Source organism: Camelus bactrianus, chromosome 26 (assembly GCF_048773025.1).
Source record: "Camelus bactrianus isolate YW-2024 breed Bactrian camel chromosome 26, ASM4877302v1, whole genome shotgun sequence".
Taxonomy (NCBI): domain Eukaryota; kingdom Metazoa; phylum Chordata; class Mammalia; order Artiodactyla; family Camelidae; genus Camelus; species Camelus bactrianus.
The window spans coordinates 34,535,703-34,546,383 of NC_133564.1; the positions used below are offsets into that span (position 1 = coordinate 34,535,703).

Here is a 10,681-nt window from a genome sequence, read left to right on the forward strand (position 1 = left end):
TGTTTGTGCTTTTCAGTTTTCAATTTATGAAAAATGTAAATGCACTCTTGTTTTTAAGTAGTCCTTTTTCACTAGATATTTGTTTACCTCTTTATAGTTAAAATATTTTTTCCCAATGAATGAATCAGTGTGCATGTTTTAAAAGATACCTTACTTTTTATTTTCCTTATTATAACAATTATATTCATTCTAGAGAATTTAGAAAATAATGATAAACACAGTAATAACTTAAAAATGGCCTCTAATCTCACCTAGAGATACAGTTGTAAAGTTTCAAATTGAGAATTACAAGTCGTCTCATGTTGTTCTTCTTTTTCAAGATCGTTTTGGTTACTGAGACCCTCGAATTCCCATATGAATTATGACAGCAGCTAATCAGTATTTGCAGAGGAGCCCGCTGGGATTGTGATCGAGACCACGTAGAATATACGGATCACTCTGGGGAGCACTACCATTCCAAGAGCACTGTCTTCTGATCCAGGAATGTACGTGGCGTGTCTGTCCAGGTATTTAGGTCTTCTTTAATTTTTTTTTTTAGCAATGCTTTGAGTTTACAGAATATTATTTTACTTTTTTTCTTTGCCTTTATACTGAGGACAAATGTGCAAGGTACCGGGATCAGAAGTGTATTTTAGCCCCGCCCCTTGCTGCCAACATGGTCGCTGCGCTCTTGCTTTGCCTTGTGTACAATCTTGCACAAAATAGGACCTCAGTAACTCTCTCTTGAATGAATGATTATATGATTGTAGGATGATGCTTGAGTGTCCTTGTGATGATTTTTTCCTCCAGCCTTTCCCCAATTCTTAACTATGCCCTTTCTCTTCCTAAACTCCAGCCTGGGTTTCAGCCTGCCTGTGGCATTGATTTTCCCTGTATGTAGACTCTTCCTTTCACTGGTTCACAATAATGTTACATGTGGGCTGTGGAAACTTGCTAGATATCAAGAAAGAGCAAATCCATTGCATGCTAGTATTTTTACAGTGTGGTATTTTTTATCGATTGAAATTAAATCAGGCTGACCCCCTGAGCCCTCCCGTGAGCTCTTTTCACTTTCCTACATCTGATACTGCTCTGGTTGCTACATGTGCCCTTCCCCCAACCTTGGTTTTTGGGTTGAGTAAGTCATCATCAGTGGAGCCCTCTCTTTAAAAGATGAAGAGAACATTGGCTCCTTCTCGCTGGTTGGGGACTTGGATGAGATGAGATACCAGATAAAGAATGGAGCTCCACCTCATTCTGACCCCCGCTCTTTCCGTTCCGTTCTCCAGAGGAAAAGAGTACAATTCAACAGTATAAAGATTGATTGTGAGCTAATGAGATAGACAAGACAATCAATCATTTATTAAATATCCTTTCATGCCAGAAACAAATGTATTATACACACAAAAATCACACAAAGCATGATAATATCGTGCTTACAGACGTGTGTCCGAGTTCGAGTCCTGCTCTGGAGTGACCAGTCCTGTGAGATGGAGAACTGGTAGGTCGGCTTAGGCTCTCCAGGACTGGTTTTCTGTCCTGCAGAGATGGGGCTCGCTAGGGTTCCCTCCCCCATAGAGGTGCTGTGGGGTGTAGCTGTCACGCATGCACAACTGCTCGTTCCTTGTAAGTGCAGGATAGCATAGATTTTGCGATGATGGCTTTATGACCGCCCTGTGTAGACTCTCAGTGCTCCAAAGGGATGCCTTGTGGTTTGGAGATGGGATTCCCATTTCTGTAAATACCCAATGACTGTGGTATTGGGCCCTGCTGATTTGAATCTATTCTTTAGAAAGTACATATTGTAGATATATTTTTCAAGCATGTGTGCTTTTTTCTTTTATTATTTATAGTTCTACCCTCTCATCTGTTGGTGTGACTTTTCACGGAATCCAGGAAACAGTCCTAAGTTACCTGCCTTGTCACTCTTCTCCGTGGTGGTTTTCTTCCCTGACTAGAAGAGGGTTTTGCACAGGAAATTTTATTTGTTCCCCTTTTCTTGGAGTCTCTCTTTCGGTCTGCCCATCTTTCATCTGTCCATCTGTCCATTTATCTACCCACTCATTCTTCTGAGTTGTTCCAAAAAGCATTTCAGGCAGCTTACAGAAGAACAGATACCAAATAAACAGGTTAGAAAATGGGGCCAAGTTCAAACTGTGAGGCTAGGAGGCGAGCCTGTGTGAGGGTTGCAGCCGTGAGACACACGCCTCTGCCCTGTGACTTATAAGATCGACAGCAAGAGTGTACCTGATGCTCCCAGCAGACACAGGGAAACAGGGTTTGTGGGAGATGCTCACTGGCTGTGAAATAAATAAGTGGCTTAGGAGAAGCCCAGCCTTTCCTGCTACTAAGGCTTAAGAGAATATTTTGAGTGTCTTCCAAAATCAGGGTATTGCATTCTTTCTTTTGTCAGAGTTCTATGTATAGTTGGTTACATTCTATACCTGGAAATTTCTCCAGAACTCCTTACCAAGTAAGTGCCATTGCTCGGGAATGGGGTGGTTCTGCTCATTGACGGGGGTTGGCCAGACACCGAAAATGACAGCTTCAAAGGAGCCTGGGATTTGTCAGTTATGTTTTGTCAGTGCTGTAGATTTCAGGAAATGCTTTCACACTTTCTCTCCATCTGAGGCGGCAGCGTGCTCTCTTAGCAGCATCAGGAGCTCAGAGCCACGGGATGTTTGGGGCTGACTGCACTGCCGTCAAGACAGCCAAGCTAGTCACTGCAGGCGTGTTCCTTTCACATAGTGCATTTCATGTTCTATAGTAGAAGGTTTCAACAGGGAGTTAATTAACTGAGTTAATTAACATTTAATAAATATGAAGCTTTGATGAAAAGACGGTTATAGGCAGAATATAAGTTGTGAACACTTTGAAAACGGTTTCATTACTGAAATTTCAGTAGGGAAGATACACAGTTTATCTTATTTATGCCTCTCTTTTAAAGTAACAAAGAAACAAGACACAAAAGGCAGAGGATGATTTCTGTTATTCCTCTCGGCTTGCAGGTGCTCTCACATCCAGTGGCATCCATCTAGACACCAACACTGACACTGGCCATGCTCAGAACTGCCTCAGCCCTGAAGACACAAGTGACAAATAGAAGGGGGCCACGCCCTGTGCCAGCAGGTGCTCTCACTTTGTGGGTCCTTATGTAACTGAGCGGTGTTAATCAGGATCGCCCGTTCTACATTGTGTGGCGCTGCTGCGGTGTCTCCTAGTTATTTGTTTCTGTAAGTACTCGTGTATTATTCTCCAATGTGTGGTACTACACATCTAAAAATGCTTTTTTCAGATGAAAAATAATGTATATTTAATATAATAAGTCTGAAAAAAGGGACAAAAAAGGCTATCCAGGTCCCACTACTCATAAATAATAATTAACACTTTAACATCTACTTTCTGTTCTTTTCATGAGTGTTTATCAGCTCTGTCATAAAAACCAGTGAGCACTCTGTGCCTGTTTACTGTGTGGAGACCTCCATTTTCCATTTGGCTTATTACATGTTTTTCTACAATATTCTATCTCCCCTGGCATGATTTTTAATGACCAGTATAGCATTCTGTCTTGTGGAGGCATCGTCCATTTTACTTCGGGCTTAAATAAACTTTTAAATTCCAAGTGTACTTAACTGAAATACTGAAAAGAGAGCTGTGGTGGTACCGAAAGGCCCCTACCTCCCTTCCCCTTATTTCCTGAGTGTAAAAGCTGTTGCCAATGTGGTGTATATATTTCATGACCTTTATGCCTATGACATATATATATACCCATACATACATACATATATACATATGAGAAATCTATGTATATGTGTGTATATATTGTTTTTTGAAAAATAAGGCCATACTATATGTTTTCTGCAGCTCGCTTTATTCACTCAGGGGTATATCATAGACATCCTCCCACTCCAGACTCACCCGGTCCTTTCAGATAGAGTGGAGGGGTCTCCTGATGTGCAGGTGTGGTCTTTTGTGCAAGGACACGTTTGGTGGGAGAGTGCTGTGGACAAGGCCCTGGGCCACGGGGAAACGCCGGCCCCCTCAGTGCCCACAGCTCACCGTGATTTACCGCATCATTGTCTTGATGGTGGACACTTAACTTTTCTCCATTTTCCACTGTCAGAAAGGATGTTTGACTGGAATCTTTCTTTAACAGACATTCCTGTGATGTTGTATGAGCATGCCTTTAGTTAAGTCTTCTGGAAATTTAGTCCCTGGATGTGACATTTACGTTCATCACAGGCTACTTTCAAGTGACTAGAAATTCCTTCTCCAGTGTGGAATGAAAAATGTAGAATTACTTATGTAACCAATTCTCTATCGCTGGATATGATTTCACTTCAGCTTTTCTTCCCACCAGTGTAAACAGTACATCTATTTGAACTGATTTTTTTTCTAAACAAAACGATTCCTAGAAGTGGGGTTGAATCAGTGTGTACACACGTTTTTCAGAGTTTACATATCCATTGACATGTCATCCTCCAAAAAGGTCGCTCACAGTTTTTTCTCCCACAGATGGACACTAGCTACAATATCTTTTAAAAATATTTACCAATAAGATGAGCAAAAGTGCTTTTTCATTGTTTTAGTTTGCATTTGATGACCAGTGAAGTATTGAGCATTTTTCACTGATTAGCCATCTGACTTTTGAAAAGTGAATGATCCATTTTGTCCTTTGCACAAATTTAAGTGAGGAAGCTTCTTTTTGCTTTGTGACAGCTCTTTGTATGTTATGAACATTAATCCCTTGTCTTCATCAACATCTATCACAGAGTTTTTCCTTGTCATTTCTTTCGTTTCATTTTGTTCAGTAGGTTTATTTTTGTTGTGGCTCAAAATATTCTTAAGGTAGTAAATGTCTTCCTTTTGGGTTTTATCTTTGGTATTATCCTTAGAAATACTTTCTTATAATGGTATAAATCTCTTATGTAGGTTTATTTAATGTCTAAGATGGAGATGATAATAGTACTTGTTATAGTGAGGAGAAGTTGAATTAATGTGAGCAAAGAGTTGTATTTGCTGTTATTAGTATTTTAATATTTATATCACTATCTGTAATTTTTTTTTTGGTCATTATGACAGGAATAGAATTTGTTCTTTCCAGGTGATTCTCTGATTGTCCCAGGACAATTATTGAATTCATACTTTGCTCTTTGATTTGAAATCCCACATGTACAAAATACTTATGTACACTAGAGTCTCTTTTTGAGCTCATGCTTTATTTCTGTCAATCTTACTTCCTTACTCCAGCGCTATATCTTACATATTGTAAAAATTAATTATTATCTGACAGTGCAATTTTTTTTTGTTCTTTTCTTCCATCCCAAAATTTCTTGGCTATTATTATGACTTTATTATTCCTGAAGAATTTTAAAATACTTTGTTCAAGTTAAAAAAAATCAGATAAGAGTATTCATGGGATTTTTATTAAGTTTTGAATTATTTTTAGGAGAACTTCCATATTTACAAAACTGTTTTCCTCCATGCAATATGTTGATGTCTCTACATTCACACCTCTTATTTACCCCTCAGTACAGTCCTGTAGTTTTCTCCATGTACAACATGGGCATTAATTTTGAGTTTATTCCAGATTATTGTTGATGATTTTGTTAATTTTGTAAGTGAGAATTTTTTGCTATTATATTTTTTAACTGTTTAAACTGACACCTAGGAAGGCAGATTCGGTTTGTAAATACTCACTTTGTAACAAATCATTTAAAATTGTAAGTATTAAGTAATTGTTCCAGGATCCTTTCTTTTGTGTTTTTAAAAATTTGTTTCCAATATTATCAAAATGGTCATAGCTAAGAAGTATAGGTGTGGAGACAGATGGAGAGAGGTAGTGTGGCTCATGTACAAACTGTGAGCAGTTTCATGGCTGCCTTTAGGCTGGAGAAGCCCCAGAAGAGCCCAGGTTAGACCAGGGGTGGCTTTGTATGCACTTGAAAGCCAGCTTTCCTGCCTGTATGGTGAAGCCTGGTGGGCGTGGCAGGTAGATGATCAAGGTCTGATCAAGGTCATTGGCTGCACAGAGCGCTGTGTCTGTGAGAACTGGAGTCCATCGCCATGGGAAATGCTTGGTGCCAGGAACACTGCAGGGGAGCTGGGGAGCCTGTGTGTTAAGGATTTTCCAGTCCTGGGAGTGGGAAGATCAGACTCTGCATTCAGATCTGAGTTTGAATTCATCCTCTCTTGTTTACTGGTCCTCTGACTTTTGTCAAGTTATCTACCCTCTTTGAACTTCTATTTTCTTTCTCTCAAAATAGGAGAATTACGGCCTGCTGCTAGAGTGTTTGATCAGGATAAATGATTTATTTCTATAAGATGCCACGTACAGTCACAAGCTCAGTGAGAAATGGGCTGTCACCTCTTCATCTGCAACTCAGTGCTCAACAGGACATTGGGGCAAAGCCAGTCCGTAATTTGTGTGTGATGCAAGTAGGAACAAAATTAATGTCTTGCCTTTCCCTTGCAGTATTCTTACTCCTTTGCTTCATTTACTTCTTTCCTCCTTTCCTTTCCCCTCCTCCACCAAAAGATCCTGAGACTCTCTCAGAACACTAGATTCAAATTAATTTAAAGGGTGTCTCATCCTCATGAAATGACAGTAACTTAAAAAAAATCTGTACAGATCCCAGACATCATTGTATTTGATTTACACACACACACGCACACCCACCCACACACACAATCAGCCTACCTCCCACTTGCTGAGGGAGAAGGACCAATTTTTCTGAGTTTTCATTCACTGAGCGTGAGAGCAAAGTCTCTTACGCAGATTTTCACCTTGCTTAGTGCATGGTGTTTTTAATTGGATTTCTGCTTTGTGGCCATAGAACTATTCTCCTTATAGAAGAGAGGATGTAGAGACATAGACATTCTGCTGAGATATTGGTGTCAACATATTTGAGTTGGAAAGGACTTAGGACAGCATAGAGTCGTAACTTTTTATGGGTGAGAATTCATGATAGTGTAACTTGGACAAGAACCTAGGTCTTCTGTCTTTGTGTCCACGTGGATGAAGAGGCAACAGGGCGGGAGATGGCAGGGATCCTTCTTGCTTGAGTTCCAGGGTCTTGCTAGTTTTCATTGCTCAGCTCCCATTAGTTTAGGTCTGTGTGGCCTCTCATGGGAAGGTCACTCTGTCCTGATAGACTGAGTTTCTAATCAGCAAAAAGCCCTGGACCCACTCATATTTCCCAGAGTTTTTCTGCTGTCCTGCTGACAGTTTACATAAATGATACCTAAGAAACTACTGGATATAAAATCCTTATTGTTATCATTTGCCCTGAAGTTCCATAGGAATGGGGTGCTGTCTCAGGCTGTCTAAGGCTAGATCTGAACAAAGATAGGGTGATTGGCTGTGCTGCTGGACCCTCCCCAGTCATAAGGGATTTCCACCTTAGTTTTTAGAATCAGACAGATGAGTTCAAATCTTGCCTTTACCAGTTATTAGCTTTGTGAACTTGGGGAAGAAACTGTACTTGTTTGTGTCCAATTTTCTTTATCTGTAAATAAGTTCAGTATTTACTTTAGGGTTTTTGTTTTAGAATTGAATGAGCTAATTCCCTCATTTATACCGAAAATACTGATCGCGTGGTTCTATGCTGGTGCCTTGGTAGAAGATTACTAAGGGACTCAGCAGTGAGAATGCAGGTGGGGGACCCCTGGATCATAGAGCTTATATTCCAGGATATGCTTGTAAAAGACTGGATGTGCAGTGGATTTTTAGTAAATGTCCATTCCTTTCCTTATCCACATTGATTGTGTATATATCTTTGTACAATATATGAACAATATTTATTGCAATTTAAATCTCTTTGTAGTATTTAAATTAAGTAGCTATAACAAAATACGTGAAATAAAATGATTTGTCTTTTATTTTCTTTTCAATATGCAAAACAAAATAAAATAGAAAAGAAAAAAAGGTTTTGAAGGAGTAGAAATAATTTTATTTCTGTGGAATCAATTCCCTATGTTAGGTTTTTTAGTTGTGTTGTTAAACAGCATATAAAATTGATAGGTTGTGACTTCAGTGTTGATAGCTAGGTGAGTGTAGTTTCTTTTTGTGGTTGTCTTTGATGAATTATTTGCACTAGATCATAAATGATGTGCATGTTACATATTGGAAACGAAGAAAGAGTGGAGACATACTACCTCCAATGCAGTCATCTTGTTACCAAGTCGAAACTCGTACTGCTTGCTGCATGACAGGCCAATAAATCGGGAGATTGAGGTGTTGGAGCAAGGAATAGTGACTTTATTTGAAAAGCTGGCAGACCCAGAAGATGGCAGAATGACATGCTGGAGAACCGTCTCCCCCAAGTCAGAAATCAGTCCACTTTTATACTAAAAAGGGGCGGGGGTCTGGTTGGTTGTTGCAAACTTCTTGCGGTACGAATTGTTTCTCCTTGGAATTCTTTGTTCTTGCAGCTGTCCACGTGGGTCAAATCATGGTGCCCCTCTAAAACCTCCAAAAAAAAAAAAAACAAAGTTGATTCTCTATTTTGCAACTTGCCATCTCTACATAAGTGCAGAAGAGTTAACATAGTGAAAGATCAGAGCCCGGAGAATAGGCTCTCCTGGATATTTCAGGCTAAAGGCAACTTTCTTTTACAAAAGGTACAGAGCTACCAAGTCTGAGCCTAGAAAACAGCAAAGGTTTAAAGCCAAAGGAACAGATCTAACATGCAGTCAAATTTATTCTTTTCTATTACAATTTCTTTTTCCACCTCATAAATAATTTTAGTAAGAAACATGAGCAATTTTTTTACTTTTGCTTCTTAGTAACGGATAAGTGGGCCAAATTCATTTATGAGAGCAGGGATGCTGTGCGGGCATTGGGGTCACAGCAAACTCTTGTTGGGGGTGGTCAACTCTGCAACATGTCTGATGCCCCGTAAGTGTTGGTGAGAGTCCCCCTAACCAGGGGCTTTCTTCAGGAAACAGCATATGGGCATTGACCTCTGGAGAACTCTTTTTCAGCTGCCGGAAATTTTTTCAGATACTGTGACTGAAAAACCACTTCAGCTGGTGATAATTAGGGAATAAAGGAAGAGGAAAAGGGCTTGGATTAGATTAGAAGAGAAGGACAGAATATCAGGGAACCTGGGGGCTTGGCAGTGGGTCCTTGGGAGAGAGGGGAGCAGATGTGGGGGGGGCACGGCTCTGGAACCAGCTCCTGGCCCTGTCCCAGGGCCCAAGTCACACAGTTTTTAATTGGCCCAGGACGCTCTCCTGTCTGGATGTCACCCTGGGCAGGACCTTGAGAATCGAAGGTAAGGGGTGGGCAGCACTCACCTAGGGGATCACTGAGGACTTCATTCAAGTCCACGGTGCCTTTTCTGGTCATGTGTCTTCACTTGCCCTTTATCTTAGGATCTGAGGAGCAGGAGCAAGGAACGCAGGGAGAGATCCAGGAAGACATCTGACTGTGTTGAGACGACAGTCACAGCCACATGGGGAGCGAGGACACTTGCAGCAAAGTAAAACGACTTCACAACTATTGCATCAGAGCTGCCGGTGTGAGAGAGCCTAAGCCTGTCTCAGAGTGCAGGGGACAAGCAGAAAGGAATGGTAAATTTCCACTGACAGTTGAAATTTTGTTAAATAGCCTGCTACTGTTGCTTGTATCACTTGAATGAATGCAGGCATATATCTATGGGCATTTATATGTTCACTCAAACCCACCAGCCACTCTTGCCCCCATCGGGAATGGGCTTTCTCAAGCACAGTGCACCTCCTGGTTGGGTGGGTCACGCTGCGGGTCCTCGCCTGGGGCCGGGCTGCTGCAGGGCACTGAGTCCCCGAGGCAAGGCCTGTGAGACAAGACAGGAACACCTCTGCTCTTGACTGAGGGCCTCCGTTTCCCCCTGCAGTGTAAGAATGTTGATGACTGAGTTAGAAGCATGCTTCGAAGCTGTCCGTGTCCTTGCCATCCAGAAGCAGAGCCTGGGAACTTCCGAATTTCTCCAGAATGCGGTTTACATTCATCTTCGACAGGTGAGTTTATGTCCTTTTACAAGTGGAGGAATTACTGCCGTTTTCCTGGAACTTACTCACCACTAGTCCATCTGATTTTTCTGTGCTAGGATTCAATATGGCATGCTAAAAATTCTGGAGTCAGATCTTGAAACAATGATGAAGAGGATTATTTTATTTCTTTATATGATAGTATTTTACTTTCAAAATTCAGAGTTTTTGGTTCTTTCAAAAATTTTATTAGGGGGTTGGAGAAACAACTTTGCTCTTACCATCTTTGTGACCTGTTGCTATATGCCTCTCACCTGTCTTCTGTCACTTGTGAGGCGGTTCCATTTGTGACCCTGTCCGGGTTGTTCATGGTATAAAACATAAAGTCTGTAAAAGTACAGTCCCTTTTACTCCGAAGACATTCCACAAGTACTACTTAAATCTGGGTGTGGTTTTTAGAAGACAGAATCATTAGAACATGTACTTGCAGGTTGCTAGTGCAAAATCCCCAAATCAATATTCTAGCTCAACATCTAAAATCTTTCTAATCTACCTTGGATTTATATGGATAAGTGAAGCAGTTTGCTAAGAACACAAGACCAGGTTTAGAATACAGGCTGGTGTAGCTCAGCAGGTCCTCCCATGCTGATGCTCTGCCAGAGGGCTGGGCCGAGGAGAGAGGGCGTGTCCTGCCCTCCCTGAGCTGACAGTTTGATGGCAAAGACCTTCA

General features: G+C 41.0%; 1 long non-coding RNA gene across 1 annotated transcript; it reads left to right on the top strand.

Moving 5' to 3' along the window:
* Window positions 1-329: 329 nt before the first annotated feature.
* LOC141575135 (uncharacterized) lies at window positions 330-8,811 on the top strand. The gene is made up of 3 exons (XR_012502492.1): window positions 330-506; window positions 2,988-3,212; window positions 8,413-8,811. It is a non-coding gene; the product is annotated as an uncharacterized LOC141575135 (long non-coding RNA).
* The last annotated feature ends 1,870 nt before the right edge of the window (window positions 8,812-10,681 follow it).